The 14682-nt window shown below is 49.7% G+C and overlaps 1 protein-coding gene across 5 annotated transcripts in view; it reads left to right on the top strand.

The window, feature by feature from the left end:
- LOC137622931 (uncharacterized) overlaps positions 1-14682 on the top strand; it is a 615385-nt gene that overhangs the window by 339486 nt on the left and 261217 nt on the right. The window lies entirely within an intron of this gene.

Below are 14682 nucleotides of genomic sequence, written 5' to 3'. Positions count from 1 at the left end.
AATCACTGTATCGTGCTAGGGTCAACACAGGCACCCGTTTGAGTTAAAGTCCCGAAAAAACTCACTGTTCTACGCAGCACTAAACACCCGGTTTCATCACACTACCTGCTGCTACCACGAATCGTTTTATTTCGTGCACCTGCTTCGCATAGTGTTTGAAGAATACTCTAGATGACCTCCAGCCTGTGAAGGATCGGAGGCTTTCAAAATCCATTCCTTGGAAATAGTTCATGGAAGAGGTGACTTTCCTAGGATCATGACCTGCGGGTGTACTGTCAGGATCCGCTCTGCGAATAAAGTAGGTGATTTTCGCTCTTAGTTGTTTTAGTGACAGGTCACTACCCGAAGTTTCTCCTTTAAAGAGTTGTCCTCCGCCAAAGTCTGAAGTTCTTTGAAGATAGACCTTAAGGCTCTCCACTGGGCATAGAGAGACATCTTCCTTCAGGGGGCAGATTCTCCAAGGGCCCCATCTTTTGGTGGGAAGTTAATTTTTAGCGAGAAACGTGGGGTCGGGGAAGGGGGTAAGTTCCCCCGTGTCGGCGAACTGTATCTGGCCCTCTTCTCTTGATAATGCCACTATTTCACTGACTCGGGCTCCCGAGGCGAGAGCAAAAAGTAAGATCACTTTTTGAGTCAAGTCTTTCAGAGGGCAAGATTCGTTGTCCAGGTTAGAGGCAAAATGGAGCACCTTATCCAGGAGTTTATTGAACATTTCGTTGGATAAATCTATTTGGAAGGCGTACAGAAGTGGTCTAGTCAAGGCCAATTTGCAGGTGGAAATCGTATTGGCTGCTAAGCCTTGTCCCTGAAGGTGAATAAAGAAGGCCATGCAAAAATCTATAGAGATTTCCGTAGGGTTTTTCGCCTTGACGAAGGATACCCACTTCTTCCAGGATGGTTCATATTGCCTTCTGGTAGACTTTTTGTATTCCTCTAGGAAGTCTAAACTTTCCTTCGAGATCCCAAACCTTTTCTTCACGGCTAGGGAGAGAAAATTATGAGATGAAGGTCTTTGACTTTCTTTGATGAAGCGAAGACAGTCGACTTCTGCACCTGTTGGGAGAGAACTGGGCCCGGCAGGGGGATCAGCTTGGGCTGTAGCTCCAGGACTAGGGGAAACCAGTTGCTCCGAGGCCACTTGGGAGCCACTAGGGCTGCTGTCCCTTTGAAGGTTCTCAGTTTGGAGAGGACTTTCAGCAGAAGGTTGGGTGGAGAGAACAGTTACCTTGGACCATCTGTTCCAGTCCAGGGACATGGCGTCCATTGCTTTCGCTTTGGGGTCCTCGTAAGGGGCCACATATCGAGGAAGTTGCTTGTTGTCGCTCGTCGCTAAGAGATCGATTTGTAGTTCCGGGACTTGACGGGAGATGAAGGAGAATGATCTTGCATCTAGGGACCATTCCGACTCTATGGGGCTTGTCCTTGATAGAGCGTCCGCCGTCACGTTGCGGAATCCTTGTAGGTGAACTGCAGATAAGTGCCACTTCTTCCTGTCTGCCAGGCGGAAGATGGGTAATAGCACCTGGTTTATGTGGGGAGATCTCGAGCCCTGATGGTTGAGACATCTGACTACTACCGAGCTGTCCAGAGTTAGACGGATGTGTATCGAGGGACGCGGGGATAATTTCTTCAGGGTGAGAAGAACCGCCATGGCCTCCAAGATGTTGATGTGAAACGTCTTGAATAGGGGAGACCATATTCCTTGAACCTATCGTTGATGGGAGTGCCCCCTCCCCCAACCCTCCAGAGAGGCGTCCATGTGGATGTTGATCGATGGAGCCGGAGGTTGAAGAGGGATGAATCTTTTCAAGTTCCTTGCTTCTGACCACGGTCTTAGAAGGGAGCGAAGCCTGTTCGGTAGGGGTCTCTTGAGATCTCTTCGAGCGATTGATGCATTTCGTCTCCAGAATCCTGAGGCATCCTTTAGCTGTGCTCGTAGCACTGGGTTTGTCACTGAGGCGAACTGTAGGGAGCTGAGTACTTGCTCCTGCTGTCGTCTTGAGATCCGTTTGGACTTGAGAAGTCTTCTGACAGACCCGACTATTTCTTTCCTTATCTTCAGTGGGATGGAAAGGCGGTGTGATTGAAGATTCCAATGGATTCCTAACCATTGGAACTTTTGAGCTGGAGCGAGGCGAGACTTCTTGGTGTTTATCTTGAAACCCAGATGTTCCAGGAACTGGGTCACTTTGCTGCAAGCTCTCAAACATTCTTCTGCCGATGTCGACCAGACCAGCCAGTCGTCGAGGTAGGCCATCACTTGGACGCCCTGAAGGCGTAGCTGGTGGACGATTGTGTCTGCTAACTTGGTGAAGATTTTCGGAGCCACGTTGAGCCCGAAAGGCATGGCTCTGAAGTCGTAGCTTCTTCTTTGGAGCCGGAATCCTAGGTAGGAGGAAGCGTGGTGGTTCATTGGGATGTGCCAGTAGGCGTCCGCCAGGTCTATTGAGACCGTGTAGGCCTTGTGAGGCAGTAGGGCTCTTATTTGTTGAAGAGTCAGCATCTTGAATTTGTTGTTTGCAATGAACTTGTTGAGGGGGAACAAGTCGAGAATGACTCTGAGCTTGTCTGATTCCTTCTTGGGAACACAAAATAGTCTTCCTTGGAACCTGGTGGATTTTACCCTCTTGATCACCTTCTTGTTCAAGAGTTCTAGGACATATTCTTCCAAGATGGGGGTTGATGGCTGGAAGAATTGGTTGAAGGTTGGAAGTGGTTGCGTCCAGCTCCAACCTAGTCCCTTCTTGATGATGCTGTGTGCCCAAGGATCGAAGGTCCAACGATCCTGAAAGTGGCGGAGTCTTCCTCCCACCGGAAGCACTTCATTGCTTCTGGTTTCCCGAGGGTTTACCACCTCGGCCACTAGCTCCCCTTCCTCCTCTGCCCCTGGAGGGGCGGCGAGAGGAGTCTCTGCCGGAGCCTCTACCTCTGGGACGAAAGGTAGTGGATGGTCGTTCATAGGTAGGGGTGAAGACTGGTGAGTGGGACACCACCGGCTCGGGGACCAACCGAAAGGTCTGCTGTGGTTCTGCAACCACTTGGGGAGTAGCGAGAGCCGGAAACTGGCGTTTCGGTTGACGCTGCTGTGGTCTTGGCTTGGAAGATTTCCTCTTAGACTGAGGGCCTTCTTCCTGAGAGGATTTCCTTTTGCGGGACATGCCCCACTTATTGAGAAGGTTCCGGTTCTCAGAAGCGGCTTTGTTCACGATCTCTTTCACCAGAGCTGTTGGGATGAGATGTTTGCCCCAGATGTTGGAGGAGATTAGCTTCCGGGGTTCGTGTTTTACTGCCGCGTTGGCAAAAACGAATTCTCTGCAGGCTTTCCGGGCCTTGATGAAGCTATACAAGTCCTTCATCACAGTCACTAGGTGGGTCTTCGCAAGAACCATATACAAATCTGGGACCCTAATGTCCCCGGTCATGACTTCAAGCTGAATTTGATGAGACAGGGAGGCAGCTAGTCTCTCCTTGGTCTCCTGCTCCCGACGAAGAAGGTGGTCGGTCAGCTTCGGAAGATCTTCGTTGAACTGACGGCCAGCCGCGTCAGGTTCCAATTTCCCGACCGTGAAAGTAAACTGGATATCTTTCCAGAATCTGTCGTCCGGGGGAAGGGCGAAGGAGAGAGGCCTACACTCCTCCAGGGTAGGGCAGGGCTTTCCTTCCTCCACCGCCTTCATGACCGCGTGAAAGGCCTTTTCTACGAAGGGAAAGGTCGCAGTAGAGGGAGCAAGAAAGGACGGGTGTTTCTTGCTCAATGCCGGCATCTTAGAGTTGGTAAAACCTCGGCTTTTAAGACATTCTGCCAGCATGGCTTGGGCTTTCGAGTGATCAAACACGATCACTTCTTTGGGTTCGGTCTCTTCCCTGGAGGCCGGTTCGGACTTGAGCCGGACGTAACAGTCCGGGTAAGCCTCAAAGCTGGGGAAGAATTCCACTTCTTCCAAGAGGATGGACCCAAGCCTATCATTGATGAAGATCTTGCCAGTTGTAATTGGCATATTCTCAGCGTACCTCCAAGGGTTAGACTCCGAGCAGGGGGGAAGATCCTTAACCGAGATCTTCTTCGGTAGTTTCATACCCAAAAGATGAACTTTGAGCTCCTCTTGGTTCTTACGGAGCTTTTCGTCCATCAGTGCCGCCAATACCCGGATAGCATCTTCGGTGGTGGGCAGCAGGGGTTGCGAGGCGTCGGAGGTAGAGGGGACTGGCTCCTCGACCACAACAGGGGTTACTGGAGGTGTTTGGGTGACCTCGCCCTCCGAATCAGGGAACTCCACCTGATCATCTTCTTCCTCCAGATCCTCACCCATGAGGGTCCTCTCGGTGTTGTCGGAGACTTCCGACATCTTCACCTCGTCGAGATGACACTTTCGGAGTGTAGCAGAAATGTCTGGTTCAACCACTAGTTGGACGCAGGGAATCTGATCCTGGGGAATCACAGAGTCCGAAAGAGCTCTTGGGAAAAGCAAGGCCCTCATCTTAACGTAGGGGAGATAAGGCCTGGTGGCGTTCTTCTGGAAACCGCGCACCCACTTGCGCAGTTTCTCTCGAGCGTTGTCCCTGGCCTCCGCGGATGGAGGGATATCTAACGCCTCATCAAGAACGCCTTTGCAGGTTGAACAGGGCTGCGGATCCCAGTACTTGAGATTACCCTTTTTTGCTGCACAGGGGGCGTGGGTCCGGCACGCCTTATGCCCGTAGAAGTCCAGGCGGCGAACTCCGCAGAAGGAGCTCTCACACTTTACGTTCTCCTCCTGTAAAAGAAAGAGATCATGAGTACATGGAAGACATAGTTATGGCTTACATAACTGTCAAGATTAAGATTCACTAATCTGTAGAATTGGTTTTATGTGAGCTCAGGATTGGTGAGCTAGAAAGGAAGTAGGAAGACACATACTTGTGAGTCCCGTCCTGCCGGTTACCGTGACCTTTTCTGCAGTCAATTCCTTAGGACCTGAGGTTCTAAAGGAGGGAATACTATCCTTATGGATGAGCCAAACTTAGGCTTCCTTATAAAGGAATTGTCTACAGAGTGGAGAGGATCTGAAATTGTTCAGAGCGTAGGGAGAAAAAAGGGGGAAAATAGGATAAACCCCCTTTTATTTGGGTAGGTCCCGGCAAGAGACTGTACTGAGAAGCACAGAGTATGCTGGAAATATTGTACTGTACAACCGTACACCCCAGCTACTGTTTTTAAGGTATGAAATACCGAAGAAAGAGCGGTCAGGCTATCCGGCTGTATTAGATCGACTGCCAGCACGGGGCCGGCAGCCGAAGGGAGGGGTGCTTGTCCATGGAAGCCGCAGGGGCGGCGCCGGCAGACCAGCGGCAAGCCGGAGGCCGGTCCGGCGGGGTGAATCCATCTAATGCTACATACTGAGCAGCAGAGAGGTAGGAGATACCTAGGAAGGCGATCGCCGGCAGGGCGGCGGCCTCCGGCAGCCGGCAGGCTGTCGGTGCTGGCGAACCTAGCTGGTTGCATAAGATGGAGGGGAGGGTTACCTGAGATGTCGGCGGCAGCGGCGGCCCCCGGCAGCCGGCAGGCTGTCGCCCTGGGTAATCCTCAGATAGGAACATCCTATGAGTAGGAAGGTCACCTGGGGTGTCGGCGGCTAGCGCCGGCAGGCGGAGGCGGCAGTGGACCGGCACTATGATAGGAGAGAGAAAGGTAAGGAGGGAGTAGGGAAGGGTAATGCCCGATACCCGACCGGCTTCCCTCCGGAAGGAGTGCTCTCTTGATAGGAGGGGATACGCCTATCATCCGGCGGCAGGGAGCCGGCAGACGGCTGGATGCCTGTGGTAATCCAAGGGAGGATCAGAGGACACTCAAAAAAGAGAGGGGGATCTTCCGCCGGCAGGCCGGCCGCCGGCACTACCCCATAGTTCGACTATGACGGGAAAGTGTAGCAGAGCGGTCAGCCAAGCAGAAGACCACAGCCTAACCTACAACTCTCCCCAGGGGAAGAGTTGTAGGACAACGGACAGGGGTGTGAAGGCAAGCCAACACAAAGGGATAGATTGGGGAGGGGGTTAGGGGTCTTTGAGGGAGCAGAAGGGGGCACAACCCTAAAGCTCCCAAGGGGTGGGGGGAATCTGTTAGGTGCTAGACTACCCAGGCAGGAGAGAAACGCTCTCCAACCCTAGGGGAGGATAGCTCAGAGTTGGCACAGCACTGGTGTACTGTCCTAAACTATAATAAAACAGAATCCCCCAAAGCCTAACCTAAACCAGGAGAGTCTTCTCCTAGATTAGGGAGGGCTGGGAAGACATATCGCTAGGCTACAGGGAGGAAGGGACGTGTCCCAACCAAGTGCAGTCTAGGGGGAAGGGTAGAGTCCTTCCACCTTCAGTCTCAGTCGATATCTTAAGGGAAATGCGTTCCCTAAAGGTGGACTGGGATTAATGATAGGTACTCTAGGGTTCTGTCTGAGGTCCCCCCATATACTATGGTAGGGAAGAGGGAAGAACGATCTAGCCTAACCTACCCGAAAATTATTTTGGGTAAGGGGGCAAGATATAGCAAAGCTACCCAGAGGGAGGTTACCCGAAGGTATCAGGGGAGATAAGGAAGCATACAAGGGCCCCAACGTTGGGTTAGGGGAGTGTGACATGGATGGACCAGGCACGGTCCCTTGTATGGTCCCTAGAAGGCGAAAGTACATGTGCAACGCTGAATCTTGTATATGTTTAAGAATACTTATATCTTCATTAACAATAACACTAGGAACATTTATTATATCATGCAGAAGTAAACATGAACACTAGGCTGCGGCCTAGGCTAGGCTAGAAGTCTAGCATGGGGTCGGCTAACTAAAAACGCCAAAGAATACCATCGGTATAATACAGTATAACTAATTCCTAGCAATGAAGACTAAATAACTAATAATATTAATTAGTTATAAGACCGGGAGGGCTGTTCTGGCTAACTAAATAAAGCATGCGAGGCGAACAGCGGCGTCATAAAATGGCGCCTCCGGGCAAGGCACAGATCTGCCACAAAACACAATATTTAAGGGTAAAAAATGTTACTTTACGGCCAGAGCTTATTTAAACGATACAAGAACCTGGTACTCAACTTTCCTGAAGAAGGCGAGGCTGAAGGTTGCGACATGGCTAAGGAGGCAAAAGATAAATCGCGATCACTAGGAAAAACCAACTGTTGTAGAAAGCTACAGGAGTAGGAATGAGGAGGGACGTGACGTCACACAGTATGGCGGACAGCTATGGCCGCTGTTTGTTTACGTTGCGAGTACCGTAACAATAACGAAGGAGGGTAACTTTGGAGCGGCGCCTCAGTTATCTCGCCACCTTTCCCCCTCGAAGCGTAAACGCTATGTGGGGTGCAGATAGCCATGTGGCGTGTTAATGCATGCGTCCCCTGTTGATATACGATATCCTAGAGGGAAACCTTTAGGGTACTCGCGCCAGAAGTTAGAATTCTGTGAAACCTTTAGTTTAATTCTCTGGTAATATTTATGGTAGTCATATATACCCTAAGGAAGCTACTGAAGGAACCTTCCATCAGGACGACATGGCTTGAGCCCAAAAAAGAGGAATACTAATAGAGCTATGCTGGCTTGTGTTGGATATGCTCACAAAATGGCTGCCAACCACACCACCTTGGAAGGTCAAATCTGCTACTTGAAATGGAGAAAGATGTGTCAATATCAGTGAGTCATTTTCTTATATAATTGTTCAAGGATTTACAGAAAAATATTATGGTAGCTAGAATGAAGTTTATAGATTATTTTGCAATTATAAAAAATAAAATAATGATTATGATTAGATTATCATAAAGGTACAAACTTACAAAAACAGGAGAAATTAGAAGCTATTTTATAAAAACATAAGGTGTAGAAGACATTCACGAACACTTTACAACAATCCTTTTTTTTGCACGCCTAAACACTACTGTACATTCAATAATTATATAAAAATTTCATATTACACAACTTACTTTAAATAGGTATTGATTGTCGTGCTCGACCCGAGGGTATCTCAGAAATAGCACAAGGAAAAGAGCTCGGATGAAATGCGTCCTCACCCGACTGCTGCGCACACTGAATGAGGTCTCCCAGGTCGATATCACTCACAACCAATACGGATGTAAAATTATGGCAATAAAACATGTTTTTTTGGGCCCAGGCCATGTCGTCCTGATGGAAGTTCCTTCGTTAGTAGCTTCCTAGGTTATATTTGACTATAGTAATATATCCCAGAGAATTTACCAAAGGTATCCAGAATTCTAACTCCTGGAGCGAATATCCCTTAAAGATTTTTAATAGGGGATATCGCATAATATCAGAGGACGTATTCTTGACACGTCGCATAGCTATCTGCACCCCTAATAGCGTTTTCGCTTCGAGGGGAAAGTGGCAAGAATATAGGAGAGCCGTTATTAAGGCAACGCTCTTACTGTACTGTAAATAGGCGCCACCCCCGCCACCTCGTGGCGCCATCTAGCCATTCTTTCCCTTGTAGCTTTGCTGACCGGTGTTTATCCCTTGTTATCTCTCGCTATTTTGGACTTATTTCGTTGCTATGATGTCTTCACCAGCCTCATCTGCTTCTGGAAAGTTAAGTAATATCTTTGAATTGTGTAAATGTAAGCTCTTGCCATTTTTACTCTTCGATTGAGATCGTAATTAACGTAACAAGAGCTGTTGCCAGCCGGATGGTGTCATGGACGCGGTCGTTCTTTCTGTACATTTAGTTAGCCAGAACGACTTTCCCGGCATCGCTTGCTTTTTAACTTTAGCTATTTAGCAATTTAGCTAGGGATTTTTATATTATGTCCTTGTTGTCGTGAATTTGGCTAAGTATATCGAGCCTCACGAGTGCTAGGCTTCCTATCCTAGGCACCTTCACACTTCATGCATGATATAACCTTCCTGGTAAAGTTTTATTGAAGCTTAGGCAATATTTTATACATTTAAGATATTACTGCATAAGATTTTCCTCTTCCAAGATAGTATACGAGTGAGTTTCGGTGTACGATTCTCAATGCTCCCAGGCTACTAGCCTAGGGGCTTTAGTATACTTTCATACATGTCCCCAATTGCTCTTGTATTGTCTTTTAAGGGGAGACTGACACCTCCTATACCTTTCAAGCCAATACCAATCTCCTGGCGAGATTTAAGAGCAATTCCTCCTCCCTCTGACTAGCCTAGGCTACCCTCGGTTAGCTTTGCCCTGAACTGAGTTCTGGCAAATCTTTACTGGGGCATTTCGTTTCTTTCTCTTAACCACTGAATCGGTTTCGAGCTTAGAACGGGACATCAGAGTAGAATGTCTGTGTTTGGCATCCGTCCGTCTTGGTGAAATGATTTCCCAAGTCAGGTTAGGTTGCCTTTACAGGAGGCTAGACCTCCCTAGGCCATACCCTGGAGGTCTCATATGACATTTCCTCCTCCCTTGGCCTAGCAGACAGTCCTATGCTGGTAGATCTTAAGCCGAAGAATTGAATTCTTCCCCTGCCTAAGATCTCTGGTACGAGATTGCGTCCTGGGTGCCGCTTTCTCACCTAGACTAACCCAACCTGAGGAATTGAATTCCCCAACTATGAGGTTGTCTACTATGGGATCAGAATCGCCCAGGTCGGTAGTGCCTTCGGGTTTTACCTCACCTATAGGACCCTTGCCCCTCCCCTGCTGTCCCTTTTGTGTTGGCCTAGCCATCACACACCCTGGCCATCATTCTACATTCGACCCCATGGGTAGTCTGAAGAATTGGCCTGGGTCTCCTGCCTGCCGCCGGCTGAGCCGGCTGCTGGCAGGAGCCCCCATCTTTCTTTGAGTGTTCTTCAGCCCTCCCTTGGACATCCTTCCATATCCATGCTACCAATATGGATGGGATATGGTCGGATGGAAGCCCGAATTTAATTCCCCCTTCCATTTGAACCCTCATTCCGGATGTAGGCCGGCAAGGCTGAGCCTTTGCCTTCCTCCATCCTTCTTTTCCTTTGCCTTTCCTCATTCTGGGCTGACTGCCGGCAGCCATGTTGGACGCCTGCCGGCAGTTAGCTCTGCCGCCACTTGCCATGGGCGCCGCTGATCGACGATCAAAGGCAATACTGTAGGCATACTCTGGCCGGCCGCCGGAAACTATGTTGTCTGCCGGCGGCCGGCCACCCAAAGTCTAGACATTTAACTGCCGACTGCCGCCGGGTCCTACTTGATAGAGGGACCCTTTGGCTGCCGGCGGCAGAGCAACTGCCGGCGACCTGCCTTGCCAGCAGACACGGCAGTACTTGCCTTGCCAGCAGACACGGCAGTACTTGCCTTGCCAGCAGACATGGCAGTACTGGCGGCAGTGCTTACCTTCCATAGCCCAGAACATGCCGGCATATGCCGGCAGGCACAGCAGTACTGGCGGCATGCCGCCGGCAGTCAGTGCTGTAGCCCATGCTAATTTTTTCCAACCTACAAGGTGCTCATGGGCAGCTGATTGTGACACCATCACATTTAAGAGAGCAATTGTCTCTGCTTTTTAATGGTTAACAACCATTACCAATTCCCCAATATTGAATCTAGAAGACAATGTTAAGAAGACACTTTATATCCAAGGATATTATCTTCCCAAATTCGTTAAGAATTTAGTATATTGAAGGAGGTCACAGCAATGGGCTGGACAGGAGACACAAGTAGGGGTCTTTTCCTTTTTCTAGCTTATCCTATCCTAAGCTATATATTTTTTTTTTAAATATGTATGATGAAATCTGAGAATTTCACCGAATACTTATATGCTTTTCTTTCTTTACAGGAGGAGCATCCCGAGTACGAGAACAACTTCTGCAGGGTCCGCAGTAGGAACTTCTGCGGCCATGACATGTGAGGGGCCCACGCTCGCTGCGCAGTCACGAAGGGATCTCTTAAATATTGGGACCCACAGGTATGTACCGTTTGTGACAAACTTGTTAAGGAGGCTTTTGATGATCAAAAGTCTACAGAGTCAAGGGATGCAGCAAGTGAGACGCTGCGAAAATGGGTCGGGTTTTCAGAACACCTCTGGCCCATACCTTCCTAATGAAAGGATGAGGGACTGTCTGTTCCCTAGGGCATAGGGCATCTTCGGATGCAATCGTTCCCCAGGCTCAACCCGAGATTCCCCTCGTCCAGATTCCGATAGAATCTGTTGTATCGGACGCCTTAAAGGGCATCCAGCTTGAGGACAAAATGTCGGTTGTCTCAGAGGAGACTGAAAACAATCTCCTGGTGGAAGAACTGGAACAGGAGGATGACGTAGCCCCTGAAGGTGAGACCGAGAAAGCCGAAACGATTTCGGTTTCTTCTGCTACGGTGGCTGAGCCGGTGCCTTCGACCTCTTCTTCTGCCCCCCAGTTAGATTTGATCACGAGTACGTTGCACTCACTTCTGTCCATGTTCCAGGACATGCAAAAGAAATCGTCTTAGAAGGAGGCTTCTCTTTGGACGGAGATGCACCAGCTCGTGGCGACGCGTTTAGCCCCGAAGAAGCTAAACATCAAGGATCTTCCTGCTTTCTCTGATGTCAATCCTTGGAGGTATGCGGAGCATATGCCGATGTCAGGGGGGAAGATCTTCCTCTCTGAGAAACTGGGCACTGTCCCAGTGGATGATGTAGAGTTCTGGCCCAGCAAAGGGGCCTATCCGGATTGCTATGTCCGCCTGAGGACGGAACCTTCGTCCAAAGAGGAGACAGCCGAAAGAGGACATCGTCCTTGACCTCCCCAAGGCCCAGGCCTTATTCACCAATACCTTGAAAGAGAAGGCCTTTACTAGCTCCAAGGTGCCGGCTCTCGGCAAAAAGCACCCTTCCTTTATTGCTGATCCCTCTCGTGCCTTTCCCTTTATGGACAAAGGGTTTGAGCCGCCTTAAAGGCGGTTGAGGCAGGGAAACCCTGTCCTACACTCGAGGAGCGTAGACCCTTTTCCCTCGCCCTTCCATCGGATGATGCGGACTGGAAAGATGTTCACAACACTTTCACAGTCGGGAAGCTGGAGGCAGACATTGCCGGACGACAGTTCGGTGAAGACCTCCCCAAGTTGTCAGACTTTCTCCTGCGCAGAGAGCAGGAGACAAAAGAACGTCTTGCCGCTTCTATGTCTCTGCAGACGGGGCTAGAGACAATGGCAAGCATATCGGAAACCCCAGACATGTACATGGTCTTCGCCAAGGCTCATCTGGCGACGGTCACCAAAGACATGTTTAATTTCATTAAAGCCCGAAGGGCTTGCAGGGAGTTCGTGTTCGCCTCGGCTGCGGTGAGGCACGAACCAAGGAAACTAATAGCTTCCAACATCTGGGGAAAAGACCTCTTCCCAAGCGAAGTGGTCAAAGAGGTCGTGGACAAAGCCGCAATGGAGAATAGGAATCTCCTCTCCAAGTGGGGCTTGTCCTCCAAGAGGAAGTCTTCCGCTGACAAGGGTCCCCAACCAAAAAGGAAGACGAAACGACCAAGAGTGCCCTCTCGTCCCAGGCAACAACAACAGCTTCCCATGGCCACGGTGCAACAGACGGTAGCACAGCCAACCACCACCTTCCAGCTGGTCCCCCAGACGGTGGCAACACAGTCGCCCGCTTTCACCCCAGCTTTCGAAAGGCAGTCAACGACCTTTAGGCCGAAGTCTCGAGGTTCCTTTTGAGGATCCTCTAAGCACCCCTCCAGAGGCAGGGGCAACAGGGTTGGATGTGGACGTGGCCAAGGAGGTAAATCCTCCAACCAGCACTCAAAGTGAGATGCTACCGGTAGGAGGGAGACTTCTCCTCTTTCGGGATCGCTGGACCTTCGATCCATGGGCCCACAGCCTAGTCAAGAATGGACTAGGGTGGAGTTGGAACGCAACTCCACCCAACTTCCCTCAATTCTTCCAACACTCAACCCCCATATTGGAAGAATATGTTCAGGAACTCTTAAACAAGAGAGTTATAAGAAGGGCGAAGTCCATCAAATTCCAAGGAAGGCTATTTTGTGTTCCGGAGAAGGACTCGGAAACGCTCAGAGTCATTTTGGACCTATCACCACTCAACAAGTTCATAGTGAACTACAAGTTCAGAATGCTGACGCTTCAACACATAAGGACCCTTTTGCCCAAACAGGCATATGCAGTCTCCATAGACATGACGGATGCATACTGGCATGTACCAATCAATTGTCAAGTTTCCCCCTACCTAGGGTTCAAACTTCAGAAAAGACAATACGTCTTCAGAGCCATGCCCTTTGGCCTAAACATAGCTCCAAGGGTATTCACCAAGCTTGCGAATGCAGTCATTCATCAATTACGCCTAAAGGGAATCCAGGTAGTAGCCTACCTGGATGACTGGCTGGTGTGGGCAGCATCCAAGGAAGAGTGAACGCAAGCCTCCAAGGAAGTGATCCAGTTCCCGGAACATCTAGGATTCAAGATCAACTTGGAAAAGTCTCGTCTTTCTCCAGCTCAGACGTTTCAGTGGCTGGGTGTCCACTGGGACATAAAGTCACACTGCCTTTCCATTCCATCAAAGAAGAGGAAAGAGATAGCGGGATCTGTCAAGAGACTCCTTCAATCCGCCTGGATATCAAGAATGCAACAGGAGAGTGTTGGGGTCCCTCCAGTTTGCCTCAGTGACAGATCCAGTGTCGAGAGCACAATTAAAAGATGCATCAGGATTTTGGAGAAAATACGCATCAAACGCTCGAAGAGATCTAAAGAGACCTATACCAAATCGTCTGCGATCCCTACTCAAGCCATGGTCGGAGGTCAAGAACCTAAAGAAGAAGGTACCCTTGCAACCACCTCCACCGTCAGCCACCGTTCACACGGAGGCCTCAAAGGAAGGCTGGGGAGGCTACTCTCATCATCGGAAAGTCCGAGGAACCTGGTCTCCCCTCTTCAAAACCTTCCACATCAACTTTCTGGAAGCCATGGCAGTTTTTCTCTCACTGAAGAAACTGAAACTTTGCTGCTCGATCCACATCCGTCTGGTCCTAGACAGCGAGGTTGTAATGAGATGCCTAAATCGACAGGGCTCGAGATCGCTTCAACTGAATCAAGTAATATTGGCCATCCTCCGACTAGCGGAGAAGAAGAGATGGCACTTGTCAGCAGTCCACCTTCAAGGATTCCGCAATGTGACAGCGGACGCTCTTTCCAGGTTCCACCCAGTAGAGTCGGAATGGTCCCTAGACGCAAGATCATTCTCCTTCATCTTACGCAAAGTCCCAGGACTGCAGATAGACCTCTTTGCAACGAGCGACAACAAGAAGCTACTCCGGTCCGGTATGTAGCCCCGTACGAGGATCCTCTAGCGGAAGCAACGGATGCGATGTCTATAGACTGGAACAGATGGTCCAAGATCTACCTGTTCCCTCCAACCAACTTTCTTCTGAAAGTCCTCGACAAGCTGAGATCCTTTCACGGGACAGCAGCGATAGTGGCCCACAAGTGGCCCAACAGCTTTTTGTTCCCCCGAGTAACGGAACTACGCCTGAAGCTGATCCCGTTGCCGGATCCAGTTCTGACTCAGAAAGTGCAGAAATCTACTGTCTCAGCTTCATCACAGAAGTCCCAGAACCTTCATCTCATGATTTTCTCACCTTAGCAGTCAAGAAAAGGTTCGGGATTACAAAGGACAGTATTGACTTCTTAGAAGAATACAAGTCAAAGTCAACAAGAAGACAATATGAGTCTTCCTGGAAAAAATGGGTTGCCTTTGTCAAGGCAA

The sequence above is a fragment of the Palaemon carinicauda genome, chromosome 30 (assembly GCF_036898095.1).
Source record: "Palaemon carinicauda isolate YSFRI2023 chromosome 30, ASM3689809v2, whole genome shotgun sequence".
NCBI classification, from domain to species: domain Eukaryota; kingdom Metazoa; phylum Arthropoda; class Malacostraca; order Decapoda; family Palaemonidae; genus Palaemon; species Palaemon carinicauda.
Note: the sequence above shows the minus strand (reverse complement) of the source record. Positions and strands in the feature narration are given on the sequence as shown.